At 41.8% G+C, this 26,947-nt stretch overlaps 1 protein-coding gene across 3 annotated transcripts in view; it reads right to left on the minus strand.

Moving 5' to 3' along the window:
* The window catches only part of ZNF423 (zinc finger protein 423), a 287,251-nt gene that overhangs the window by 209,176 nt on the left and 51,128 nt on the right, over nucleotides 1-26,947 (minus strand). The gene's annotated exons all lie outside the window — the stretch shown is intronic.

Below are 26,947 nucleotides of genomic sequence, written 5' to 3' on the forward strand. Positions count from 1 at the left end.
GAATAATACTCAGGTTTGTGTTAAACAATGCCTTCATGCAAGCAGGATGGAACTTGCAATTCTGCTGGATTTGTCTATGAGGAAGTCAGGCACTATGGGAAATTGTGCCTAAAATCCTTAAAGCTTGACATGCTCAAGAATGAATCTCAAGTGTTTCATATAGAAAGCAAGAAGTACCACAAAGTGAGGAAAAAAGTTAGGAGAAAAATTAATTCTGGAATCTGGAGGATGAGACCCCCAGAGACCGCAAGAGTTTGTATGACCGTGAATGCAGTGAATTTCCCTCATGAGGAGAGTGAAGAGGGACATAGTCATGAGAATGCCTCGTCCCATGTAGCTGAACCCAGGGGTTTCAAGCTGGGGAGGGGGATATGTGGCAGTATCACCAGAGGTGGCACTGGTGAGCAGCAGACTGTGTGGGGCAGGGGAGATCCGCCCACACAGACTAGAAAGGCATTGTGGGAAGATGCCTAATGGCTGCCGAGTGAACTCAGCCCAGGGAGGACTGAGGCAGACCAGTCAGACAGAGCTCACTGTGCTAGCAAGCCAGTGAGGGCCAGGAGGCCTGAGCCTAGACCTGTGTGATACAGGGAAGGCTATCAAACACTGGGACTGAGCTATGGTACCTGCAAGGAAGCAGGCCAGACTGTGAGGCGGCAACCAACAAGCTATACCAGGCCAGTGTCCAGTCCTGCATGTGGCAGGAAGGACCACCAATCTCGGAGACTATGAGAGACACATGCATAGTAGCTGCTTCTGGAGAGAGAGTTCAAGATGTGAGCTAGTGCCCTAAACTAGGGCTAGGTTTGAGAGAGAGAGAGAGAGAGAGAGAGAGAGAGAGAGAGAGAGAGAGAGACACACACAAACCATTTCCATAATTCTCAGGAGTTCTATTAAAGCCCTATAGGGCACGGACCACTGCCATATATAGGTTTTACATTAACCATCTACACGAGTTCCTGCATTGTACTCTGTTGCACACCACAAAAGGGACAACAGTCACTCTAAACAGAGGACTTGAAAATAAATGAACATACTATGAAAAAACCTAAACAGAGTTATCCTCTTTGAGAAAAAAACAAATAAAAGCAAAGCAGACACACCCCATTGCTCTTAGCCTCAACCCTGTGTAACATTCGGGTTGGGTATGAAATACCGGCAATCGGGATTCCAGCTGTCAAAATACCAGCAGCGGCATCCCGATGCTCGGTATCCCTGCACCCTAACCCTACCCATTAGTGCCTAAACCTAACCCTCCGCCCTTGGTGCCTGAACCTAACCCTTCCCCCTTAGCGCCTAACCCTAACTCCCTCCTAGTGGTGCTTAAACTTAACCCCCCAGTCCGCAGCCCAACCCTAACCTCCCCCATGGCACCTAAACCTACCCTCCCCCCCAATGCAGCCATCACCTAACTGGCCCGTAATACTTACAATCGGGATGCCGGTTGTTGGGATTCCGGCATCGGCATCTCCTGTACTGTCAGGATTCCGGCGCCGGGATTTCGAAAGCCAGCATCCCGGCTGTAGGTATCCCAATTACATTCTGTAACAATCTTGTAGTGGTCGCTCCCTTGTGATGCCCACGATTACTTGAGAGCAAAAATAAGACCCATATTTATTACTACGATGAACACTACTAGATGACCCCAGTCATCCTAGGAATACTATCTGCTAGGATGGGAGGAGTGTACTAAATGCAAAGACTGGTTGTTTGACCATTCCACCAGGTGACAAATTAACTCCCTAGTTCTGGGAGTATCCAATTAGTCGCGACTTGCGGTGGTGGATACTAAAATAAAGGAAGCAATTAAATATTGCTCCAGTGCGGGGACAGCTGCTCCGAAAAGCAGCCGTTCCCATGATACTTACAACAGCTTCTACTGCAGCTAAATCGTAGTGCTGGAATTTACACAGTTTTAGGGGTAAATTTACTAAAGTGAGAGTTTTTAGAAGTGAGTTTTAAAAGTGATGTTGCCCATAGCAACCAATCAGGTTCTAGCTATTATCTTCTAGAAGGTGCTAGTTAAATGTTAATTAGAATCTGATGACACACAGGTTTTTTTTCTCATTCCAGGCCAATAAGCGACAACTATTTTTCCATCAGGTCAACACTGTAAATATACCACTTTTAAATGATGCTTGCCCTTCAAAAAATATAAAAGAAGAACATGACTTCTATGGAGGGTTATTTTAGCTGGAGTTTTGCTGTAAGTATCAACAAAATCTTGCTCACTCTCCTGGAACGAGATTTTTTTCTTCAACAAACAGAAGCCATAATGATACAAAAATAAATGATTTGTTCAGCCTTACAGCTAATGCTGTTTGCCTCCTATGACTTACAACTTAATAAAATTGATCTCTCCACAGCTGCGGCCTTAAGAGCTAGGCTATCCTTGAAACATGAAAATTGCCTAACTTTACCTTCTTGTGACCTCTCAAAGTTCTGACCTCCCAGACCCATGGGCTGCCTGTTTGATGTGGGCAGAGAGCTGAAGCAGTAATAGAGATACCGGAGGGGCCAGTACGAGCTATTGTTTTCTGAGATGCAATATAACAGGAAGGGCAGTGTAGCAATCTGGTTCATGTCTATACATCCAAAGACTGCCGCAGAGCCGTAACTGGAGCCCTGTGCCAGAAAGAGCATTGGCGGCGGCGGTGGAGCGGCCCTCCCACGCTTATTTTTCAAATAGGGACATAAGAAGCACACCCGAAAAAGGGCCATGGCCTCATGGGGAAGGACCAGGGAAGAGATGTTGGAGGATAGGAGATGCTGGGGATAAAAGAGGAGGAAGATACAAGTGAGAATGATAACCAGAAAATTGATAGGCCTGAACAGCACCCTGTGCCATGGCACAGGTCGCACCACCCTAGTTACAGACCTTTAATACAGTATAACTAACCAGCTGCACAAAAAGCCACCAGGCTGCAGAGACATTTAAAAAAAAATTTACCGTAAAGGGTGAAAGAGTGCAATAATTAATTCTTTGTTAACTCAAAAAAACAAGTGCTGATCGATTAACGTGCAGGTTATTCAGTTCTGGTGGCCAGGATTTTTAATCCAAAAACAGAAATACACACAATTGCAGGTTCTCTGTCAGACTTTTTTTTTAAAAAAAACTTCAAATTTACAGATGTGTCCGTACTCCGCTATGCTCTCAGAGCAACACATTCAATAAGGTTTAGCGACTCCACAGAATATTTTTGCACAAGCAATAGATGTATTTAGAGGGACCGGAGTGGGGCCGTGAAGGGTGCGATGTGTGACAACGTTGCAGCGTCAACTGGCACCCTTCGCCTGGAATGGGACTGACTCCCATAGTGTTTTCTACTGTGACAATTTGCAAGAAAAGAAAAAAGATTAGCAGATTTTTTTATTGTTGATTGTCACATCAGTATGCCATAGATCATTGCATTATATGTTATTATATAATAGTATAGATAAGACAACATGATTTCCCATGTTTAGACGCAATGTTAGTCCTATGGATAGGCAATGCTGACAAGTCTTAATTTTCATTGCTATTTTTTGCTAAGAGATTATAATCTTTTTCTTCTTTTTTTTTATATTTTATGCTCCTAATAGCAATCAGGAATCTCTTGCAAAAATACAAGCGGTATACTGGCCACTCTGCAGTTGTGCTATGCATTGCAGTTTGGGGATAGGCCAATAGCATAAATAAAGAATACCATAGGGCACCACTGTATCAATCACTGTGGCGCGAAATACAGGGGTCTTCGGCATGATATCAGCAAACATAAGTAAGGAATCATTATTAAAGAACATTCTTATTTACAGTAGCAGTATATTTGATTGCACAGGGTAGTGGAGCATAAATACAGTTTACTAGCAGCAATCCATGGACACAATCTGGCAAAGTTTAAAGCTACAGTACACACGCTGCAATACCAGCAAAGATATCGGCCAGTTGAGCCAATTTGCGTGCATACCTCCTAAATGGCCCAGATAAATATTTATTCTAAAAGAAAAAAAGCTGCATTATCATTGATCATGTGTGGGAATGCAGACCTTTAGGTGTGTGCCGTTATCTTCCAGCAGCACGAACAGGCTCCAATAAAGCTGGGAGAGACTCTGTTTCCGGACCTCTGTGTGTGTGAATCCACCAATCCGCACAGCGCCCATCAGCTGCTCAGTACAAGATGTATATACTGAACCTCTGAATCTGAAGCACTCATGCCTTACAAGTTTACATACAGAGGTGCCAACATTGTGTGTTAAACAGTCCTTCTAGCGCACCATGTAGTGGTGCAATTCTATAGCGTTGACTGTCTTTTCGTGCAGTTTTTTCCCTTAAAATGTAGAGATGTGCACAAGCCCTGTAATGCTGGATTTGGCTCTTATTCATCGTCCGGGTTGTATTTGCCAAACCGCCGTGACTGGATTTGGATTTTTTACAAAAATGTACAAAAAAAAGCGCTACAATCACATAATTTGGGCTTTTTTTGTTCCTAGATTATTATTAACCTCAATAACATTAATTTACAGTCAGTTTAGACCACCTCACAGCTCACAATATTGTTTTCACCATTATTGGCCAAAGGCTGCAGTGAGCTGGCTGGTTACTAAGCGACAGAGCAGCGGCACAGACACCAGTTTAAAGCACAGCTATGAAACATTGACACACAGCAGTGGCAGAAATGACAGGTAGTGCAAGATGGAACTGTCGTAGGGCCCTTTCACCCACCCAGTGGGGTACAGCCAGCAGAGTCACAGTGCTTGTATACACAGAGGGCTACGGCCCAAGGAGTCACAGTACTTGTATACTAAGGCCCGTATTCAATTTGAAGCGAAAAGCTGTTTTTGGCGAAAACTTTTCGCCGAGGAAGTCATTTTGCCAGGCGGGAAAAGTATCGCCGTATTCAGTTTGGAAGACTTTCCGCCTATGTATAGCAGGCGGAAAAAAGTGCAGAATTGGGGTTTTGGGGTGCAATGTTGCAGGAACCCCCGTGCAGCCTTCAGACAGTCCCCCAAAAGGTAAACTGTGTCAAAACATTTTTTTAAAAACACTTAAGGACACCCCAAAAAAAACACTTTGAATTTGGGGGCAAAAAAAATAAAAAATGTTGGAGGACAAAGTTAAAAACTAGCGAACTTGACTCTGTGGGGGTCTCCAAGTATGCCCCAGGTGTTTTTTACATTGCAGGTGCTTGCCGGCAGGTGGATTTTTCTCTAATTTTTCAACTTAACTTTAGCAACTTTAAAATATGCTGACCCCCATTTTCAAGTACCCCAAATTTGCTGGGATGTTATTTTCTACAAAAAAAAAAAATCCAGAATACTATTCTTCACCACTTATACAAAAACGCTATTTAGCAGCTATTGAGCCCGTTTAAAAACACCAAATACCTTCAGCAAGCCAAATCGGGGGGTATCATAGGGAACCCCCATGTCAGAGCATCTTTTGGGGGGTGTCAGACTGGTTTCCCCAAATCTAATAGTACTTTCCGCTTGTTTAAGTTTCGCCGGGTCACGTTTTCGCCTACTTTCAAATTGAATACGAGGATAAGCGGGCACGCGCGCGATACTTATCCGCCTGCCAAACACGCGATGTAGGTGAAAAGTCCGGGAGGCAAAAAAGTATAGCGGCTCAGCTCAACTTGAATACGAGCCACAGAGGGCTATGGCCCAAGGAGTCACGGTGCTTGTATACAAACAGGGCTACGGCCAAGGAATCACAGTGTTTGTATACACAGAGGGCTATGGCCCAAGGAGTCACGATGCTTGTATACAGTATACACATGGGGCAACGGCCCAAGTAGTCACGGTGCTTGTATACACAGAGGGAAATGGTCTAAGGAGTCACAGCACTTGTATACAGTACATAGTGGGTTACAGCACACAAAAAATAAAAGGAGGAGGTTACTTTTTATTAATTTTTTTTTATATATATTTTCCCCTTTTTTTATACACTAGAGCAGATGGGCAGGAGTATAGTGCAGCATACATCAGCGTACCGTGCAGTTTGCCCCCCTATACACAGTCACTTAACAGCACAGTGAAATGGCGCCGAGTCACGGTGCCTTATATAGTAATGAACTCCCGCAAGAAGCTGACGTCTGGAGGATGACGTTCGAGTCAGGCGGAAACACCGGAGCCTCGGCTCGGGTGGACTCGGATCCTCGGTGTTCGGAGCGGTTCGGATTCCACAGAATCCAAACCACTCATCTCTATTAAAATGCATCTAATTCGTAAAGCAATGTGAATAGGATATACAAGCAGCTTATGCTGATTAAAATGTCTCGCAGTCTCACGCGAATATATGCTAATCCTCTGCGATTGCTATGCCGTCGCAGCACATCATAAGGACGCCCACCTTACCTTACACACATCCATAATACTTAGCAAGACTGTGAAACCATCGGTAACATCGAGTACCTTCGCAGCCTCACCAAACTTACACAAGGTCAGACCTTACTCAGAAATTGCTAACCTTCCGGTACTCAGCTAGAGCTCATGCTGCATATGGTATCGCAGTGGCTAATTTATGCACGCCCCTGTAACAGCGTTCAAATGACCTGGCAAGACTGCGTTTTGACGACTACCCCCCCTCCCCGTCACCACCCCTAAACGGTACTTCTTGTCAATCACTCTGCGATGGGACTGTGTAGTTACTGCGATTGCAGCCCTGATCGTAGTGGGGAATTCACATACTCACTGCATTTCATACGTGGTACGCAACAATCGGCAGTCTGCGCACGCTGTTGCGATCCAATCTAAATCAGGCCCTATATTCTGTGTGAGAGACTGCAGCTGCATGCGAAATACTACATTACAGTGTCACAGTCGCTGACACTAACGTAGCATTTCGCATGCAGATATAGCTACAGGCGCACACAGAATATAGGCATGCCGCATAGCTTGCGTTTCCTATTCGTATAACTTTGCGACTAAGACCTATTTTAAGTGACCAAGTTACACAAAAAGTCAATTGGCACTATCGATTCATACGGCGCTCACGCGATGTGTAATGCAACTGGTACCACATGTAGGATAGATGGATGTGGATTCATCTGTCCAAGAAGTTTTTTAGTGTCTTATGGGCCTTATTCAGCAGTACACTGCTGAACGCAGATTCCCGATGATCGGGAATCTGTCCAGGCGCATGACCCGTTCTGCGCATTGACAGTCTGCTGCCATTTGTGGGCGGGGAGGGGACGGCGATGGCCTCAGTTTCCCGACACATAGGTATGTCGCCTACGTTGGGGGGGGGGGGGGGGGGGGGGAGGGAAGCAGCCAGGATCTCAGTCGGCTGACAGAGATTTCCTGGCTTCTTTCTCTCATCTGAGGCGGCCGGCTGCGTTACCCCATGGGTCACCTCAGCCGGACGATGTTCCGCAGAGTATCCGATGCTGCACTGGACTACGCAGCTCGGATACGTAATGCAGCAGGAGGAGTGATGCCTCCTGCTGCATTACCATATCTGCACAGTTGGAATTGCAATTCCGTCCGTAGCTGAAATAGGCCCGATATACGCAGCCTTATGCTCACTGCACTCTCACCTGTAAGCAAAATACACTGTTTCGGTTGTGCCGGTGGCTTTGCATTACCACCTAGACTTAGGGCCTGATTCAGAGGTGCATGCTATTGCATAATTATGCGAATGCCACAGCTGATCGTATCGTACCGAGACGCACACCAGCTGCGGTGGTAATCCGGAATTGTGTCTCTTACGATGCAACAACAGACGCATCAATGAACACTGTACCAGCCCTATGGATGCTCAGATAATTTGACTGAACATGGCCGCCTGTATCAGTACTAGCTGCAACACGCCCGCATCTGGCTAACCAACCTCCGTTGCAACCCAGGAATGCCCCATGAAATCCCCAGCTTTTACATCCAAATTTTTTCGGCAGCTACCAGCAATAACCATCAGGACATTCTCAGACTGAAATCATCCGCTTGCGTGTGGCATTGAGATTATGTGCAATTCTGAATCAGGCCATTAATTCTGTACTATTACTTTAAAAATATTTTACCGACTTGCTACTTCATCCTGAGGGTAATTGCAATTTATTTATTTTAGGCCTGGTATTTATTTTTAGAGTACAAATATGGTGTTGTTCCTTTGTTATGTGACTTTGGTTTAACAGCCTTCTCCTGATAACCCACAGAACTTGCATCTGATGCATGGTCTGTCCTGCTGCATGGCCACACCAAGGAGAAGGATCCAGCTTAGCCACAAACGTAGTTGGATGCATTGGGCGAGATCCGGCGATCAGGCCAAGCAACTGTCGACTGCATTCTCAGCTTTCTGACCTAAATGGGACCCCATTATAACATAAGGGTCTACATACTAAGCCTTAAGGAAAGATAGAGTGGCCGGAGATAAAGTACCTACCAATCAGCTCCTGTCACTTTACAGGCTGCGTTAAAAAAAACAAAAAAAGACAGGAGCTGATCGGTTGGTACTTTATCTCCGTCCAGTTTCTCTCTCGCCAAGGCTTAGTATATAGACCCCATCATTTAAAAAAACAAAACAACAACAACACTATGACAAGCCTTAAGACCACTAGACGATTAAATTGAGCGATTGAACGATAACTATATCACTATATAGTTAGAACATCGATATCGTTGGTCGTTTAGACATCTATCATCATACAAATATGTTGTACAACCTGATGATATCGTCAGGTTCAACATGTTTGCAGATGATTGATATGCCTTCAGTGAAGGACTGCTCGTTCAGTGGAGGCACATCACAGACAAACGACTGCATGATTACAATGTCATAAAGTACAGTCTTTTGCCTGTCGTCTAGTGCATGTGTGCCTTTAGCCATAAGCAATAAATACTTAACGGAACTGCATTGGAATGTAAGGTTTGACTTACAGCTGAAAACAGTTTTGGGGTTTTCGTTGTCCTGTAAAATGTGAAGTTGGAAAACAGCTCATAAAAGATAAGACTACATGAATAAGTCTAATGATTTAAAATCCAAATCTTACAGATAACCATGAAGCTTGGTGGAATATGGACTATATCCTTTATATTCAGCTTTTATAACAGCCCCTATGTGAGAACATTATACTTCTTAATTAGTTTGTTTTTCACAAATGTACTTGTCTTAAGGGAAATTGTGAAAGAGCAATATTTACTAGTTCTGGAACACATTTTCCATTAGCACACAGTTTACCTTTATCTATGGGCATAGAAGGTTGTAAATCATTATAGCATGTTTTCAGACAAAGTATTTGTTGGCATATGTATTATATTGTTATTAACCTTTATTTACATAACGCTAATATATGGGGAACAGCTTTACAATGAGCATTTAATCATAGACATCATTCCATGCCCGACATGCTTACAGTCAGTTATCTACCACAAGCATTAAACTAGAAGTAGGTTTTTGGACAGTGTAGGGAAATCTGAAAACCCAGGGGGTATATTTACTAAAGTTCGGGTTTTTAGAAGTAGAGATGTAGCCCATAGCAACCAAACAGATTACACTTAGTACAAAGTGAGGCTATCGGGACATGTAGTCGGGTAATGCAACTATTACGTGTGGTTCTCAGCAGGCTTTGTGGGTATGGAGTATGGGGATGAGGGAGAACAGGAAAATGTATAGATTTGTGGTGTACTGTGTAACGTACATTGCATGTTTTATGAAATATCGCCAGATGGTCACAGGTCAGAGTCAACACAAGCAGGTCTACAACCATAAATGTACACTTCAGGCTCCGCCAGGCCTCGAACGTTGGTAGGGACCTATCAAGTTGCCCATCGTTAATTCATTCTCATCATTCCACCAAAGTAACCACTAGACTCAGTGGCACCTACACAACAAGGGGTAACTAGTGACCCCGGAAAGGTCTCAACAAGCCAGATAATGCCCTTTTTGATTATTTACCAGTTACACAAGGGTTCACAATGACCCGGAGCGTGCCGCATGCATGCTGATTGGCCAGCTTCAGTGGCGCTTGGAGAGGATGTCATCTCCAAGTGTCCACATCAACGCTGGAAGAGTCAGATCACTGCAGCCCCGGCTCCGGTGTGAACGGCACAGACTCGGGACTATCCTGGGTTGGCGCCGAGAAATTTCCTAGTCTGATCCGGATTGGAACTCTGTTCCAACCTCTGGGTCAGACACTGAATTTAGGTATAAAAGCATGCCTTGAGGACAGAGTTGGGAAACACTGATATCCCTTTCACAACGCAAACCTGGCTTTGACCCGGGATTTTGAACACTGGTCCAATCTGGCTGCGACCCTGGTCAGACCCCTTTCACACTGCACCTTCGACCAGGGTTATTCCCGGGTTAGCTCTGTTCACACTGAACTCGGGCAGCCCTGTAAAACCCTATGAATGTCATTACAAATTGACTTTCAGGCTCACAAAAATAAGATCACAAAAGGGAACACAAGGGAGGGGTGGGGACTGCTCACAGCATTGCAGCAATAAAGGCTGAGGGATTACCACAGTGTAGCCCTGAGTTCATGAGTGTTTGTGCTTTACTGCTATTTGATTCAGCCAGTGAGAGCATGATGCAGCTTCTGGCAGCATAGTGTACACTTCACTTTTTCATCACTCCAATTAGCCATCGCTGTAATGACTTTAGTAGTATTACTCCCTTCAGACTTCTGGAATGCTGCCTCTGCTGTTGTCAGCAGTGTGCTGCCTGTGTGTCTGGCTACTGACATCATCAAGTGAGACCCAGGAACATCCAATCAGTGGTGTTTGCCGAGTCCTGAGCTGGATAACCCAGGTTGGGCCTGTTCGCACTGCACATCAACCCGGCTTGTTCCAGAGTTCAACTCTGGTCGGTTGCAGTGTTGAAATGCAGAGTCGCCGGACTCGGCAATTTTCCTGTTGGCGCGTTCACACTGCACCTTGACCTGGACCGACCCGGCAATATACCAGGTTACTTTTGCGATGTGAAAGAGGTAGGAGTTACACAGTATAAGGTAATATGGTATCATCCCAGTGGAAGCACAGAGTAGCTTGGGAATTCTAATGGGGATAAAAAATAAACAACCATGTGTTAGACCTTGGGGTGTGGAGTGCTATGTCCTCCCAGGAATACTGTATAGGTGAGATGTTCTATGTGTTCGATACACACCGTTAAACTACCATTTAAATCTGTCTGTGTGATCCTATACCCCAAGGTACCGCATTTTAATAAGGCTCTTACATCAAGCACCTTACATACACATACAACGATTTAAGTAATGTTTGACGAAGACAGTGAGCACTTCTGAAGGAAGGCCATTGTAGTAATCACTGATCCTTATGACACTCATACATGTTCACACTGAGCAAGGGTTGTACTGCTGGCGAAAACTCCAGGACTTTTCCCATGCCGGAGTTTTCGCCATCATCACTATTTTTGCCTCCGGAAAAGTATCGCGCTCATCACCGCTTTTCGCCCTATTCAATTGCAAAGGACACGGGAACGCGTTCTGCCAAAACTCAAATCGGTGAAAAGTCTTGTCAGATTGGGGAAATCACCCTGACACCCCCAAAAGATGCACTGACATGGGGGATCAGTATGGATTCCCCCAAGTAGCCCTGCTGGAGGTATCTGGGGTGCTTAAATGCTCCCAATTGGTGCTATTTTAGCATCTTTGCACAAGTGGTGAAGCATCTAGCAGGTTTTTTTTTCAAAAATAAGTAGGGCCAGCAAATTTGAGGTACATGAAAATGGGTGCAAGCATGGTTAAAAATTGCTAAAGTGCGTTTTTAAAAAACACACACCTTCAGCATGCACCTGCCTTTAAAAAAAAACAAAAAACAAACCTGTGCATACTTGGGGTACCCCCTAGAGTCGATTTCACTAGTTTTAAAGTTTGTCCCCCAACTTTGTTTTTTTTCGCCTCTAAAACAAAAAGTACTTTTTTGGGGTGTTCTAAAGGTTTTTTTTTTTGTTTTTTTTTTAAACTTGACGCAGTTTACCTTTGGGGGACTGTCCCAAGGCTGCAGGGGTGTTCCCGCAACTTTGCACCCCAAAACCCCAATTCTGCACTTTTTTCTGCCTTCTTTCAGGGGCAAATCTTTCCCGCTGGTTACAAGGCGTAGACTTTTTGCACTGGCGAAACGTCTTTGGAATTGAATATAGGGAAAACTTCTCGCCTGGCGATATGACGTCACCAGCAAGAACTATTCACCGATCTTGGGTTTTCGCCGGCAGTTGAATACGGCCCTTTAACTGAAATGCAATAAATTACAATAATTATTTCAGATGTAACTATGGTTATGTGTGAAGGTTGCAATAGTGGATGTTATAGGTTTCAAGGATTCCTAAAACCACCATATTTCTCATAAATCATTTGCCCATGGAAAACACTTCACATATCACCTGTCTTGAGGTAGCCTTACAACTACTGAATAGGCTGATCCTAAAGTCACTGTTTGTTGTGGTAATGCACGCCTTGCTCTGAAAAACTCAAAAGTGGACATTGTTACTTCTCTCCTCAAAACTACAATGATAGAACATGCACCAGAAAGCCCATTAACGATGTTCTTCTCTTAACTGCACAAAAATGCCAAAGAGCCTACAGCAAAGGAGAAGGAATAAAAAAGTAAACCGCTGGGCAAATTTAGTAGCCCGATTTTGCTTGCACCTTACCGGCCTCCCGAGATGTAATGCAAGAAGCCACTGGAAGCCATTCCGTGCTTAAGGGAATCCGCAACATTGTATGCTAAACAGGTCATTTTAATGTACTTACAAAGAATTTATTTATGACATATCAGCTTTGATATAAATGTGGTGCAAAAACAAAAATAGAGAAAAAGGCATATTAAGGTTGATGGAGGCTATAAAAAAATAAAAACAATTGGCATCCTTTAATGGCAAAATGATCTCACTATTATACATTTACACTGTTCTATAGCTGCCATGAAGTTTGGGAGATGCTGCTGCTATCTCTGTAGCTTTTATTCTTTAGCTTTCACAGCTCATCACAGTTTATGCTGTTGTAAACCATAGGACTGTGTAAAGCTAGGTACACACTATACAATTATTGGGCAGATCTTTTTATTTTGTTGCGTTTAAAGCTGGGTACACACTAAAAGATGTGTACCCAGCACGTCATTGCAAGCGGCGGAACCATACGGGGGTGCCGGCATCGGCAAGTGCATAGACTTGGCAAGTTGCTGAAGCCGGCAGCGATGATATTGCCCATCGGAATGTCGCTGTCAGCAACATAGCGGGTACACACTGACCGATGTGACAGATATGTCGTCCAATCCGGCGGATCGGACGACATATTGTCTAGTGTTTACCCGGCTTAAGCAACCTGTCCTATAATTCTAACGTTTGTGATCTGTAGACAAGTGCTGGGCAACAGGCACACAAAATTTGGATATAGTGGAAAACAAGGCGCTAGACATAAATATAAGACAGGAACAATCATCAACCGCGATATTCACAAAGTCCTCTCCGTAAATATTACATATACTTATAGTTCAAGAAAAGATTGTGGTGATGCCGCACTAACAGATTCCTAAATATATCTTTTCATTTATTTTGTTTTGATATTTTGTAAGTCTTTATCTGAGAGAGTATAATTTCATATATTTTTACTGTGAAACTCCTCTTAATATATTCATCAAAAACATGTATTGCTGTGTATAGGTCTTGGAGGTGCCACTGGACCTTCTTACAAATGTACCATAATGTCACTTTTAGAAAGAAGGGTAAGAAAAATGATCCGATGCACTAATCACAGATTCAGAGTATATTCTCATAACAGTCTCTGAAAAAATATCGATAGTAAAATATAACTTTTATTAGTCATTTTAAAAGTATAATGTACAGGTATTGTGGCGAAATATTTTAAAAAATCTGTATAGAACAGAAGTGAAATAAAAAATAGATTGTGTAGTTCAAAACGCTTCCTGCTGCTGCCGGTCATTAGAAATAATGGTATAAAGTAGATTGACCTATATGTCAATATCAATGACCAAGGATATGTGTTTATTATTAAATCTCACCAGTATCTCAGAGTGATTTTTCTGTGAGTGTCTATTCATTGTATAACCCACAATCACTAATGACTGGTTTCCTTATTGCTGCTGAATGCTACAGTGTCAACATTATTTGTAGCTATTGTGTATATCGTATAAAAATAGCATACTCACAGAATGCCAGACATCTTTTATAAGTGGGCTATAATTTATAAAATCCTAAATGTATTGCAAAAAGCAATGTGTATATTATATCTCCAATAGTGATGCTGGAGACCTCTACACTGATGGTCTCTGCAGCTACAATGTTGTGTATGGGATACGTAAATACGTACAAAAAGTACCTCTCCTGAAATTACTCTTTCCTAAAAGGAATATGTTCTATAATAGGTACACAATAGCTACATATAATATTGACACTGTAGCATTCAGCAGCAATAAGGAAACCAGTCATTAGTGATTGTGGGTTAGAGTGATTTTTCTGTGAGTGTCTATTCATTGTATGAGATACTGGTGAGATTTAATAATAAATATTCTTGGTCATTGATATTGACATATAGGTCAATCTACTTTATACCATTATTTCTAATGACCGGCAGCAACAGGAAGAGTTTTTAACTACACAATCTATTTTTTCTTTCACTTCTGTTCTATACAGATTTTTTTTAAATATTTAGCCACAATACCTGTACATTATGCTTTTAAAATAACTAATAAAAGTTATATTTTACTATCGATATTTTTTCAGAGACTGTTTTGAGAATATACTCTGAATCTGTGATTAGTGCACCGGACCATTTTTCTTACCCTTCTTTCTAAAAGTGACATATACTTATTGTAATTGTGTCCAATATTGTGTATTTGCTTCCACTGCGTTGTTGGAAAATATTTTTTAACCTATGTTGGAATAAATTACATTTTGGAAGCTAAAGGAGAATTTGTTTCTTTGTCACCCGCATGGTGAAAGTCCCTTGTGGAAAACCATTTGGAGGGATAAGAGAACCGGGGGTGACTGGTCTACTAGCCCGAAAGATACCTTTACGTGAATTTAAAGATATTTGTTTCTTGTAAGTGGGGTACATCCATATATACGGTGGTGGTGAAGGGTCCGCTATCCCACATGGCGGAGGATTGCTGGGGAAAGAAACCTTAATAGGCACCATACACCACCTATTTCTGTGAGTTGGGTTCTCTACCCTCTTAGACAAATCGAGAATCACATTTGCATGTTGATTGAAGTAGTAGTATGTGCTTCAGATTGTGATACTGGACCATGAGTTTTTGTTTGGTCCTTTTTTTCCCGGTAAAAACTGACCCAAGAGAGGATTTGGAACAGAGGAGAACAAATGAAGGGCATGTGGGTGCATTTCAGGATGAGTGATATGGGGTACCAAGGTTGTCTTTTTTTATTCTTGAAAGAAAAAAAAAAAAAAGAGATACATGCGAGACACTTGAAGCATACAGTTGCCCATCACTGTACTATATGACTGGATTTAGTAAGTGCGGATATAAATGGATAACCCTTATTAGCTCATACAATGTCAGTGGCCAATTAAATTCAGAAATTGCTTCACAATGAATTAGTTACCCAAAGTAACAAATTAACTCCCACCCCTCCACTCCATTCCAGTAGTTGGCCACTGGCCTCCATATCACAGCTTTATTTCCTGGCCCTATGCCATTGAGAATGGGCAATAAATATTCCCTCGGAGTCCATCAGACATTTGGGCTTAATGAAACTTTGTGAATTTATAACTGTACAGAGAGGCCCCAATGCCTTCCAGAATTAATTCAAAGCGAGGGACGGATGGATCTGGACCAAATTTTGCCAATCATGGGATAAATCAAAATGTGCCACTGTGATGTCCGACTGCACGTATCATGGTTAAAAAGCAAACAACAAATACATTGCTGCGGAGTGTTGTCATGACGATTCCGGAGGCACATACCAGATAAATCAATTGCCTCTTTCCCACCCTGGTGTTTGATAATTTTGCATGGTAAATCAGCCATCTTTAGCAATTGCGTTCATTTAACTGTATGGACCTCATAATGATCTGATAATACTTTGTTTATAGCCAAGGGTGATTAGTAGGTAGGCTTGCTGTAATATCCCTTTAATCAGGGACACATAGGACTTACACAGGTTCTGTGGCTGACTAAATTCAAGCCTGGATTTACCTGGTATTAATCAGCCACAGAACCTGTGTAATCATTGGTGTTCCAGAATAAAGGGATATTATGGCAAGCCTACATACAGGCAGGCTAATCAAATACTGTAAAAGAGCCATAGGCACTCCACTCCAGAAATATTTATTAGTTTTCAAGTAGTAACAATAAAACGCCATATCATATAGCTATGAAACCGATGATAAATACAGTAGTTAAAAGCATTATAAAAAAAAAAAAAAAAAAGTAGTTAGTTCTTCACAATCCCATAGATTTGTGTGGCAACAGAGAGGTTAAAAAGAGCTGTACATTAACATAATGCCAGTTTAATTAATCTAATTAGGAGCTGGTGTTTTGTGCAAACATTGGGAGAAGCTTTCGAAACACAAAATATCAAAGTGTTTTAATTGGGCTCGTCAGCTCATGATGAACGCTGTCCGCTTCTCACTCCGTCTCCGGGGGCACCTGTGAAAGGTGGGGAGCAGGCTGCTTGCCGTCGTAGACACTACATATTGTGTTAATAATGACCATATCCCCCTAATGAAAACAAGAAATGTTGTTGTTATAGTAATTAAGCCTGCAAAGATTTTCGTAGAAGGGAAAATTAGATTTATTTGCTCGACGTCCTCTTGCTGATGAAGCATCCGCTATTTGGGAGAGGTTCTAATTAACCCTCATTTAGATGATGCTCGCTTTTGAATAAGCAGTTCTCTGCGTCTGCTCGTTTGTAAACAGTACAGAAATGATATAATAATTAGCACGTTAAATCAGATTTCTGTTTTCTTCTATGACCCAAAACTCCTAACTTTTGTGCTTAAGCATTTTACACAAAAGACAATTAAGATAAAGCACATTACAATAAAAGACACATTAAAAAAGCATTAGCCGTAATACTGAGAAGTGTGCAAAAAAAAACCTGGCAACTACTTAGGAAAAAAGTCTTTGGTCAATGTTTTGTTCTCTGGATAGCAGTGGCCCTAAATGTTGATTAATTGCAACATTAAGCTGCACCAAACCCATTAGCAGTCTACTTTAAAAGGAGATGCTAAAAGCACTGGGATCATTTGGATTAAATATATCATATTGTCATGGCTATAGATGAATTTAGCCAATGCAGCAGTCTACAAGATGATCTTATAAACTTGTTCTTCATTTGAATGTGCCGCACAAGAAAAATTCCTGAAGGTGGACCAGTCACAATGCGGATTAATGTATGTGGATTTAATTTCTGGCCTACAGTATAATGGAGTTGGGTCTTTTCACGAATACTTACATAAATAGCAAAACTTCACTCTTCTAATTGTCTTTTTGGCAAGTTTTGAAAATTGGTACTAAATTAACATTGCACATGCCCTTCTCTCTGAAAAGGCCCAGCCCTTTGGTCTAGATAGGCAATGGGTTTTTTTACCATTTTGTTTTTGACTGACAATCCCTGGTAATGACAGTTGCAAGCCATATAAAGTAGGCATATCATTAAATGGACCAGTCACCAGCTATTTTGTGAAATGAACCAATATTCACCCTGTCATGTCAGAGAGTCACATTTCACACACATGATGCACTCTCATAAATATAAGATTACAAAATGGCTGCCTCATGTGTGTAGGTGAAGTGTACAGCTTTAACTGCCACTAAAATCTGACTGGCAATGTAATTTCCTCTCTGCCTTATACTGCATACAGAGATATTCGTAGTAAATAAGCCAAATACCACACTATATTGTTTAGACACTAAGGGGTATATTTACTAAAGTTCGGGTTTTTAGAAGTGGAGATGTTGCCCATAGCAACCAGATTCTACTTACCATGTGTTTAGCACCTGCTAGAAGATAATAGCTAGAATCTGATTGGTTGCTATGGGCAACATCTCCACTTCTAAAAAACCCTCACTTTAGTAAATATACCCCTAATAGTTACATAAGTTATCATAAGCCATATTATTTATAAAAACTACTATACCTTTAATGATCACTTTTCTACTTTTTTTTTTAATAAAAAAACATAATACAAAAAGTTGAGTCTAACAAAGCCAGTTTCTTTTTAGAATACAATTGATGCTGTAGTGCCCACTCATTCAAAAGTATGATTGTGTGTTCTACATCCAAACAAATAGGACACGTCACATTGCTGCTTGGCAGCAAAAACAAAAAAAGTTTGCCCAATTATTTCAATAAACTGGTAAAAAAATATTTGTAAATAATTTAAAAAGAAATGGAAGGATAGATAAGGATACTGTATGACGTATAGCAGTATTATTTTATACATCATAAAAGACATTCTTCATGCAACTCAGACAAGACCACAATAAACACTCACAGATAGTGAACAAATCAATAACCTAGCACTGCACTGAAAATCATTAAAGGCAAAAGGAAGTGCTCACTGTTGCCGGGGGCCAATGGAAAGTATTTATATTTGCTCAGTGCAGCCATTACTTTACTTTTTGGAGACAGACATGGGTCATTTGCTTGGCAGAACTGAGCGATTGTATCGCAGCATGCTAAAGTCCTGCTATGTTTATCCCCCACTATCATTACTGGCAAATCAATTCAGACCACTGACCATAACCTCTATTAACACCTTAATTGCTCTATACATTAAAATACTCTCAGATCCACCTTAAGACAAACACCTAGCGCAGCCCTGTGTTAATTTGAAATTACAACACACATTGTGGTTCCCCACTGGCATAACAGCATTACCCAGTCAGGAACAGGCACAATGAGAACCATTTCATAATGCACCCAATTAAACAAAGGCTTTAATTTCCTGAGAGCCAATCACAACGGCACACCGAGCAACAATAGGATTGATAATTGGATGCGCAATAATTAGCACTTAAGATTCCAACAGTCATTTAAGTGAACAATTGGCTGCTCTATAGGATTTCAAAAGGGGCAGTCATGGCACCATAATGGAAAAATAAAATGGAAGAACTGTGTAAAAAGTAGCACAAATGTAGGCATTTCTCTTGTGGAGTTGGGAAAAGTTTAGGGCTCATTTAGATATTAGTATTGTCGGCAGTGTATTTACTACCGGTAAACATAATTTCTAATACGAATGCACAACTGCACCCATCCATTCCAATGTGAACATGTCTAAATAAGTTTCAGTAGATAGGAGCATGAAAAAGGATTTCTGTGATACGGGGTCTTCTGGGCATATCAGCACTTTTCATGCACTGGACTTTTGCAAGTTTACAAATGTAAAAAAGCAGAAGCCAATTGCCATTGGAATCAACATGCCCTACAACAGCTGAAATAAACATTTGAAGACCCTCAATGACCGTTTCAAAGCAAATGCAACAAATGCAGGGGTATATGATAAGATTAATCTTAAGAAAGAACAAACAGGGGACAGGGTGGAAAAACTGTTGTGATCTCTATATTTTAATGTATTAAATTAAAAGTTATGTTTTAAGGTCATAACAAGGTCTATCCCATTTACCAGGAGTTCCGTTCTTTCTGGTTTTGTTGATTAGTGTATATCTGCTCCTAGCGTGCACCCTTGTTATGACAATAATGCCCTTATCATACGTATTGGCATATTCAGTCACTCATATCTGACAAACTCGTTTTTTGTGACAGCACCTACATTGTCTGTACTCATCTTACCTTAGTGCAGTGTACATTTTACCACCTATACTCTCTCTCTCTCCCCTATTCCCTCTTTGTTCTTTAAGATTAAGTATATAATACAATGCAAAGATACAGTCTCTGCACCGAGTCCTTTCTAATGATGACATCTTGTCATGCTTCTCCGAATTAAAGGACTGGCTCCTTAATATTTGCACAGCCCCACTTGAGGGTCCTTCCATACCTAGGATTTTGCACTTACAGAAACTGTACACATTTTAGATTTATCATTTTCTTAGAAGAGCTGCACTTTCGGCTAGCAATGTTCCTATTGACACTCTGAATTAAGCTAATAAACCATTGCAGCAATGAGTTAAAGGATTCCTATTCCCAGGTTACCAATGTGCACAATGAATAAAAGACAGCTAGTTTCCTGTAGAGAGATTTGTTTAAATAAATTAAAAAAAGCAGCACTTTATATTGCAGTGTGACAAGAACACAGGAGATGAAAGCCATCCCTGGCTGGCACACACATCCCCTGCCCGCAAATGCATCTGGCTGCTTTGGCTCAGCAGCGCCTGCTCGAAAGTCTTCTCAATGTTGCCTTTGGCTCCCAGCAGTTCAGTTTCCACAGCGGCTGCCAGCTCCCCCCTCCTTCCCTGCGCATTTCACGAGCACCTACTGGACACCCCTGTTCCGTGGTGGGATTCAGCTCCTGCTCCTTTCTGTCTAGCTGGAGGTCTGTGAAGTCCATGATAAATGAACTTGGCAAGAGTAGGTCAGCACATTTATACAAAGTATTCGCACACATGCAGATGGATGCTCAACACCTAAATGTAATTTCCAGCAGTTATTTTCTGTATGTGTGCGACCACCCAGTAGTTTATAAATCATGAAACCAGGGGTGTCTACTTGGGTTGGCATTATCCATGAGGGCAAATTCGGACCATCCATTGAGTACAGACAAATTGTTCCAGTTAGTGAACAACAGATCAACATTTTAAAATCTGTTCAGTCTCGTGAGTGCAGCTCAGTCCAGTGTGACAAAGGCAGATGTATAACCAGCTTTAAGTATAAACCCCAAGGAATATTGTGTAGGCCTGGTACCCACAGACACTTCTAACAGTGTCACATTGAGATCCTTCATTTGTGTAATGAATGCGCAGAAAATTAGGGTTCATTATTCACTCAGGGGAATGTAATGTCTAATGTCCTAGAACTGTGCTCAAATAGAATCCAAGTGTAAGCAGTGCTTCCTCACTCCTAATGGTGCATACACACGGTCAGATTTTTCTTCAGATCTTAACAATAACGATTTAAAAAATCATTCAATCGTTCATATCTGAAGGAAAATCTGACATATCTGACATGCCTGAACGATGCGCGTTCCCGATGGTCAGATAACGATATCTGACGTGTTTGCAGTCAAACTTGGACGATTCCATTCATTTTAATGAAGTCAAAAATCGTTCAAATCTTTGGTTAAAATCGTTCATCTGACAAATCTGACCGTGTGTATACACCATAAGATTACTTCTTGATCACAGGTCGTGCCCATGTGTACAGAGAGCACTAAGCCAAGCGTTTAGAGAGCCCCTTTTTCTTTGTGCATTTAGTGGGGAATTCAATTTGGTGTGGGGAATAGCTCTGGGTTTTATGTCCGGAGCTATCAATTGATCACATTTAAGTGGAGACTGTTTGCGCTGTAACCCATAGATTAAGCGCAAAGAGTCTGCATTTCAATGTAGATTGTTCTTCGCAGCTCCTAAAGCTGCGAGGAATCCAGTTTGCCACACAATGCCATCTTTGCCATCTGAAGGAACTAGGAGAGTTCCTTCAGACATTTTAAATAGCCAATTTGATGAATATGTGGCCTGTTTAAGTCACAGTTTAGAAGTTAAACAAATCTATGTTTCAGGATTTGGTCTGCATTATTACATATGCAATAAAAGGAATAACTCAGCACCATCCAGGTATGCAAAGTGTGTAATATGATGTAGTCTGTTGAGGTGGTCAGGAATTATGGAGGTAACCAAAGAGTCTTGAAGCCACATTCAGCCTGCAAACCTTCAGTTGGACTGTCCTGGGCTAAAATCTTAAACTTTGGGCAGCCAATGGATTGCATTATCAAAGCACTAAAAAAAAAAATATATATTTAAAATATGACTAGATTTGAACGAAGATAATAAAGAGGAGAAATATTGTGGAGCTACATTCAAAGCAACAGTGTTCTTCAAAATTTGACAGCACCTGTCAGGAACTTGCAAAGTTATGTGACCAGCTGATCATTTAATTCACATAAGTAGCTAAAAAAATAAAAATTAAAAAGACTTACCGGTAACCTTTATGTTCTACAGGACGGTTCTTACAATGTTGGCAAGTTATTTTACCATTGCTCACACAGTAAAAAAATAGAATTCACAATTTTTCTACATCATTGTTTTCTTGATCAGATTCCATTCTTTAAAGCATAAGACTAAAATCTAAGATGGTTATTTATTAAAACGCTCCAAGGTTCTCCATTTGCCGGGACACTGAGTAAACTCAAATTTTTTCCTACACTTTGCAGGGAAATCTAATCGCCGTTTCATTATTGCCATTATCTAATTAAAAAGGCTTCCCAGGCATAATTAGTTTCAAGGCAGGTAAGCTCGTTTTCCTTGAGAGAAATAATGTGCGTAGAGGCAGATCATTCTGTCGACTGCCGGAAATAAGAATTTCTCAGATAAAATGTTATATCCCCTTAGGAGTGAGAGGGGCACAGCGAGGAGGGGGGAAAATGTCACATTTGACATCAGAATAAATGAGACCATAATGTACAGATAATAAGCAGTTTCTTTGTATCTCTATAGGTAGGCGATACATTTATTAACAGACAGTCAACTTTTACTCCACCGCACATAACACTAAAAGCTAGTTACAGAGCTTGTTGTGAGGCGATTGATATATTTCCAGTATAATGGACCAAATGGTGAGACAGAAGGCTTCCTTGGAGGAGTTATGCAGGACATACTCAATAGCTCTGGACATTTAGATTTGCCGATTGTAGAAGTTTGAATGGTCCCTTTCACATTTCAATAAACAAAAGATTAGTTCATGAAAACTGAAGTGTAAACGAAACAAAGAGCTGAGGAATATGCTGTGAAATTATATATATATATATATATATATATATATATATATATATACACATATACACATATACACACACACGCATATACCCATATACATACACACACTCTATAAATGTGTATGTGTGTTCATTCCAGCATCTCAGCAGTTTGTTGGATCAGCTGAGTGTGCTAGAAGCACCACAGCAGAGTGAGACACCCCAGGCATGAAAATGGAACTGCAGGGTTGTGGCAGGTGCAGGGTGCTAGAATGAACACTATATATAGCTATATATTAATATTAGGTTAGATAAGAAGCCCTTTTTTAAAGGCAGATTTATATAATTTTTCTGTTCAGATAAACTGCTCACATAACGCATAGGCAATGGTACTCAATTAGCAGCGTTGTGCGATTGTGAAGTTCAGAAGTGCACACTACTACAAATGACAGTGATAAAGCACATGTTCCTGCTCACCTCTACGGGTTGCAAGAAAAAATTTGCAATGTTGTTCGCAAAATGTTGGAGAACGGGCCGAGCGGTGGTGGGGGAGAGGACCGTGCATCGCTGGCTCAAAAACAAATGTGTAGAGGGCCCAGGAATTCCACTCTAGCTTCCCAGCCTCCGAGTATGGGCCTGATTCAGAGCCGCTCGTAAGCGGCCGCTCGTTCGTTCCGAGCGATGTTTGCACAACCACGCATGCGTACGGATCGTAATACGCATGCGCGAACCAGTCAGTGCGGCCGAAAATCGTTTGTTCGCTAAATAGCGAATGCCTGCTAATATGAGTGACAGGAGGAGGCGTATGTGGGTGGTAACAGGGGAAGGTGCTTGAAAACGGGGAGTGGAGATCAGAACGCAGGCGTGCTTAAAGGTCAAAACGGGCGTTTTATGGGTGAGCATAATTAATACAGCAGCGTCACTGACCACGTCACTAGGTTATTTTATAGTCAGAACTGCTCGCAAATTTGTGGTAGGAAAACCCAGCCACAAGAATAGGGAGCAGTTCATACGCTGTTCGATGTACTCGATTAATCTTATAAATAGCGGACATGACGTATGGTGCGTGCGGCCAGGGGGCGTATTTTTCAAAATTACAACCGCAAGTTTTGCTCGCTCGTTCAGACTTAGAGGCGTGAACAGACCGCAATGAGCGAACGGTTCATTTGAATAGCCACTACTTGTTTTTGAACGAACGACCGCAAATAGCGAGCGGCTCTGAATCAGGCCCTATATCCATTAAAGCCCTGACAGGACCCACGCTGGCTTAGGGCATTGAACCACCTACCTACCGGGTCCCATAGCAGCTGCATTCCATAGCTCACTTCATGCATAACTTCATGAATAGCTCACTTGAACATAGATTTAGGATTCATTGATCCCTATGCTATGTGGTTGCGCACACCAGGGTATCCATAAATGAGGACTATGGTGTACAGACCATTTTTGCCTTTGTGTAACCATTAGCCCTTAAACTAAAAGGTTTAGTTACGTTTTATATTCTGATCAGTTTACTTTATTAATAAATGGTACAATTTTCAGATCATTCTGCTGCTAAGAAGATAAAACTTTAATTACATAGGGACAGAACAGAGAACAGAACCCATACAGCTGCATAAGATATATGCATGAGTTGAAGCACACAGGAAGTTTCCTCAGCTATATACAGACCATGCATTTGAGAGATTGCATGTACTTATAGTGAGTATTACAGAATCCCAGATCCCTGCTACATAAGGGGAACTTCTCATCTCAGTGATCTGAAATGGGGGTCACGCAAGAGAGAGCAAGCGCACAGTTTACATGCTCAGTTAGCTCCTGCACAGGGGACTGTATATCAGACAGGCACCGACGAGCAGATATTTATATGGTCAAAAAACAATATAAGAAAAATCTATGCCAAGTAACATTACCTACCACTGTTACAAATACTAGTAACTATAAAAACCACCAATTGATCTTGAGATTTCTTCCTCCAATATATTGCTAAAAACCAATGTTAGACATTTATGCATCTGTCATACCGTTCTGCAGGAAGGTGTGACTGACCCGGGCACCTTCAGCAAGAGGAATAGTCTTTCTCAATACATTGAGCAATAAACATATTGTCTTCAGACATATGCTGTGTCCACCAAAACACCGGCGGTTCTGGATTGAGCCCAGAGTCTGCACGCTCAAGCCCTCTGCCAGCTACCCAGGGCAGACTGTCCCAATGGTGAGAGTCCAGTAGGAATTAGCCGACACTACCCAGGAAGTGTTGCCACAGCGTGTTCACATATACCCAGAAGCAGACGGTTTCAGATGTCGGTGTTGGGAGTGGGATGGAGAGGCATGCTCCCAGAGTGATGAAAGATGGGTGAAAGATTATGCTAACATGCCCCCATTTGAGTGGTCCCACCCTGCGTAGCCACGCCCATTTTTTTTTGCAAAAAGTATCAGTAAGAATTTTTTTCTACTTGCATCTCTGCTGCCAATGCAAAGTCGCACATGAAGCCTTCTGCTGTATTTTTTTGGCAAGTCACATATATAAATATAACTTGTTCTGTTACACAGAAACAATTTACCCATTAGTAGACTCAGAGTAACAGCAGTACTAAAACAAAAATGCTATTTTATTCTGCCAGAGAGGCAATGTAAAAAGTTTATACTGTACAACTAACAAATTTGTTGGCCAATTTGTCTGATTAAGGCAAAAATGGATCACCTAGTGCAGTTTGTACAATAATCATATCTTGGTGGGGAAAAAAAAAACTTTCACCGATGACACCACTTAAGTAGGGTACACACTGATAGATATATCGCCCATTCCATTGAGCAGACGTTATAGCTATAGTGCATATGCTAGTGTGTACAGCGGATATGTCTGAACAACGTCATTCACAGACATATCCCATCTGCTGCGCAGTTCAGCAGACTGAGAAATATCTTGCAAATATATGGTTTCATCTGCTGGTGTATACGGGCGACCTGCCGATCACCTGTACACACGCTGCAGGGACCCGCCGGTGATTGACAGCTCGACTGGACGGGCAAATTAAAATGACTTCCCAGTTGTGAAGTCAGGCCCGACACATCGGATGGATTATTGGTAAGTCAGTGTATACCAGTGGCGTCACAAGAGGAGTGCTGGCCGCACCCGGATGTCACTCGCCCGAGGGACGACGACTCCTCGGTGACAGAAGCCAGGTGCTGCACTGTAGCATTATGTGCAGCAATCGGCTCCTGACACAGTGAGAGCCGACATTACACACAGAGTGGTCCCCGAGGCAGTCCGCACCTCCGGGACCCCCGGAATGATTAAAACTGAAGTTTGACGCGTGAGGCCACGCCCACTATCGGCGAGACCACACCACTCTCTACCCTACCTGCACCGGGTGTCACCACGGGGAGGGATGCCACTGGTGTATACACACTTGCCAATCGTTAGATTTGTTTGGCCGAAACGCTAACCTCTGACCCGTCAGCCTAATGTGTGCCCAGCTTTAGAAGTGTGTTTATGCCACTAGGACCACCCACCAGGCAGTTAGCCATACTAGACACAGACTTTATATACGGGGCAAACCCGTGTTGTCAGTTTATGCCTAAGAGGCTAACAGAACGGCATGCACTGTGCTCACCTAAAATGTTGCCATAATATAGAAGCTTTTACATTTATTTGTAATTTCTATAATAGGTATTTTAAAACTGAATAACCTTGTATTTTTGGTAAAGGGATCCTTTAATAATGGATATTTACACCAGTTAACAATTTTTACCCAATAAACTTTGTTTCAGGGGATGTCCATGGGTTGAGAAGCACTCATAGGTTGGCGCTGCCATGGACTCAGAACACGTCTGCAGTAAATATCCCCAGTGAGATGAGTTGAGGGGAAAAGAGTTGATTGGGAACAATTACATAAACCTGGAAATCTCCTTTAACCTGAAAATCATATATTTGTATGTCATTGTTCAAAAGCAATTGGATAGTAATGGAAATTAATCTGCTACCGTTTCTCATTTAAATTTGGATCTTTGCTTGCATCAATAATTGAATAATGTACTTTGGCAGAGAAAGTAAGATATGGCAGCTCCCACTCAAAAGCCAATACCTCACTTTTAAAGGGCTGCACAAGTAGTTTGAACCAATGATCATCTGCAAAAGACCATATAAAATATAAAACAATAGCTGC

This window comes from Taudactylus pleione, unplaced genomic scaffold (assembly GCF_031769625.1).
Source record: "Taudactylus pleione unplaced genomic scaffold, aTauple2 ptg000117l, whole genome shotgun sequence".
NCBI lineage: Eukaryota > Metazoa > Chordata > Amphibia > Anura > Myobatrachidae > Taudactylus > Taudactylus pleione.